This window comes from Salvia hispanica, chromosome 6 (genome assembly GCF_023119035.1).
Source record: "Salvia hispanica cultivar TCC Black 2014 chromosome 6, UniMelb_Shisp_WGS_1.0, whole genome shotgun sequence".
NCBI lineage: Eukaryota > Viridiplantae > Streptophyta > Magnoliopsida > Lamiales > Lamiaceae > Salvia > Salvia hispanica.
The window spans coordinates 7,511,130-7,514,648 of record NC_062970.1 but is presented as its reverse complement, the minus strand read 5'-3'; positions in this window follow the sequence as shown (position 1 = coordinate 7,514,648).

Sequence of the window (3,519 nt, the reverse complement as noted above, 5' to 3'; positions counted from 1 at the left end):
ATTGTATATGTAGTTGAAAAATAAAAATAAAAAATTTAAAAAAAATTACAAAAAATTAAAAAAAAAATAAAAAAAAAATTAATAAAAAATTAAAAAAATATTTATTGAATAAAATTTACCATGATATTACCATTCTTTCATTTCATAATTAATTAATCTAAAGATATTTTCCATGTGGAAAAATTTGGACCACTCATTTAATAAAAATGAGTGGTTGATATTGCATCTCATTTCTCAATTAGCATAAAAAATCTCAATTGATATAGGTCAATTGAGATTTTTTAGGCTAATTGAGAAATGAGATGCAATATCAGCCACTCATTTTTATTAAATGAGTGGTCCAGATTTTGCCACACAAAAAATATTTTTAGATTAATTTATTATGAAAGGGTATAATAGTCATTTCGTGTTTTAATTAGATTCTTCATCTTCACCAAAAACTCCCAATCCCTCTTCCCGCCGCCCTCTACCATCTCCGCCATCAAATCCCTAAAAGGCTAAAATCCAGGAACGGATCCCTCAAATTCATCGCCACCACCAACGCCGCGCCGCCGCCGCGCTCTGATTCTCTACCTCCTCCGCCTGATTCTGCCTCCGCCAGCGCGGAACTCGTTCGTTGCCGCCTGCAGCAGCCTCCGATCCGATCTACTCAGCCACGCCGGAAATTCACCGCGCATTTTCTCGTACTCGGCGAATTGCTCCTCCTCCGAATTGAGCAATTTCCTGCCTTTTTTCTTCTTCAGCTTCTGCACCATCACGAGCGAATTGCTGAAATGGCGCGAGATGCGGCGGAGGCACCCCTCTATGAAGCGGTGAGCAGCTAAACCCTCTCAATTCATTCTCAATTAGTTATCCTGCTATGATGAATTTTCCGATCGGCTGTTGAATTTGATGAATTAATTGCAATCAAACGATTAGGCCATTCTGTAGGAATTGTAAATCAATAAATTGTGTATTTTATCACGAAGTTTGGCTTTGCTGGTATATTCCTTTAGTTTTTGATTGCTTGTGTGTGTAATGTTAGTTTTTAATCGCAGAAGAGAAAAAGTGGAATGGAGGAAGAAGAAGAAGAAGAAGAAGAAGAAGAAGAAGAAAAGAAGAAAATAGTTGTTAGTTTTTAATTGCAAGAATTGTTTTTGAGTTGTTGACACTTAGAGCTGCAATTCTTAATCTGCAACAGGAGTTGAGTTTCTTTTGATTCTTTGAGCTGAATTTGGTTTTGCAATTTTTGGATATCGTTTTTCAATTTTCATCACTCTCTCTTTATTAACCAACCATGGTTAGGTTGTCTAGAGAGAGAGAGAAAATTGGGGGAAATTCCAATTTTTACAAGTTCGTTGACATTAATTATATAGGTCGTTGACATGAATTATATAGTTCGTTGACATAATAACGTTTGTTGTTGACATAAATTATATGTAAATCGTTGTTGTTGACACAAAACAAATAATACGTCGTTGACATGAAAATATTTGTTGTTGACATTGATTATTTGTAAAATGTTGTTGTTGACATAATAGTTGACATAAATAAAGTTTGTTGTTGACATCGTAGTTGACATAAATAACGTTTGTTGTTGACATCGTAGTTGACATAATGTCTCCGTAGTTGACATCGCGCGAGTTGTTGACATTTTATACGAGTTGTTGACATTTGATATTTTCGGTATTGATATGTGAATAGTAAGTGTTATTTGTTAGTTGTTGACATTTTAATACGAGTTGTTGACATTCGATATTCTCGGTATTGATATGTGAATTGTAAGTGTTATTTGTTAGTTGTTGACATTTTAATATGAGTTGTTGACATTCGATATTCTCGGTATTGATATGCGAATTGGAAGTGTTATTTTTTAGTTGTTGATATTTTTATACGAGTTGTTGACATTCGATATTCTCGGAATTGATATGTGAATTATAAGTGTTATTTTTTTAGTTGTTGACATTTTAATAAGTGTTATTTTATTGAATGTTGAAGATTTGAATGTTGAAGATTTGAAGATTTGAATGTTGAAGATTTGAAGATTTGAATGTTGAAGAGATTTGAAGATTTGAATGTTGAAGATTTGAAGATTTGAATGTTGGAGAGATTTGAAGATTTGAATGTGGAAGATTTGAATATTTGAATGTTGAAGATTTGAAGATTTGAATGTTGAAGATTTGAAGCTAGAGTTTTAGAGAGGATTTTAGAAAATGATTTCAAATACAATTTAATGAAAAGACAATTATACCCCCGTGTTGACATAATGTGATAGTTGTTGACATTAAGTTAATATTGTGAATTAGTGGCTGAGATTGCATCTCATTTCTCAATTATGCCCAAAAATCTCATCCTAACAAGACCATATATATATATATATATATATATATATATATATATAGACCTTCACAATGAAAATGTAATAATTTTTTAACTTCACAAATAGTACTATCACATTCCTACCCCATATAATATGCCACTCTAGTAATCTATTTTTAGCCCGAACAATCTAAATAAATACTCCACTGTTCCACGCACCATCGATTTCCACTGGTCCATCGATTCACCTTATTAATTCAAATTTACAATAATCACATTAAAATATGCATGTAAAATAATTTTAACATACAACAAAATAAGGAGTAACAAATTTGATTAAAAATTAGCAACTAGTCCAACAAATTATATTATTTGAAGCAATAAAACTAAACTTAAACTAAAATATGCATATCGATTTAAATAAAAATAAAATTATTGTAAATCAACTTCACATATATATAAAAAGTGAATTTATTATTATAATATTTAATTATTTATGAGAGAAATTGTGGTTGAATTTATTATTGTGTTTGGGAAATAACAACTCTACATTTATTCCTCACAAGAGTTCCGTTAATTCGTTTTCATTATTTTCGGTCTATCGCTCGTTCCTTTGCTATTTTTTAAAATACACTAAATTTATGTTTTTCTGTTAAATCATACATCTATCTCACATGGTGGTAACGAACAATATCAACACAATTTAAACGAAAAAAAAATAAGAAAAATAAAAAAGTAGTAATAAATTTACATCGATCCGAGCCACTAAATTCAACTAAAATTTGAAGCTCAAACAACCACCACTAATTAAATAAAGCCAAACACTTGTAGCTCAAACAACCACTTCTAATTCCACATAAATCAAGCCAAACACTCATGATTTATATCCAAGACTATTCTAAACTCCCAAGCCTCTTCATCGGGCTCATTTTCCCTTCATCGTCCGCCCAGGCTCCTAATGGCATGTAAAAGATAAAAATAAGAAATATGGATTATATGAGACAACAATCCTTGATAAAAACAAAACTCACATCTTCATCAAAGTCACAGAAGAAAATTTTGCAATGAAAATTATGTTATCCAATAACATACTCACACAAGACCTTGATTTCCCTTCAGCTCGGCGTTGCTCAAGTGGAGCATGTTTAGCAACAATCTTTCTAACCCCCAAGAGTTGAACCATATTTAAGCTCAATGGCACGATTTTCATCTTCAACAACA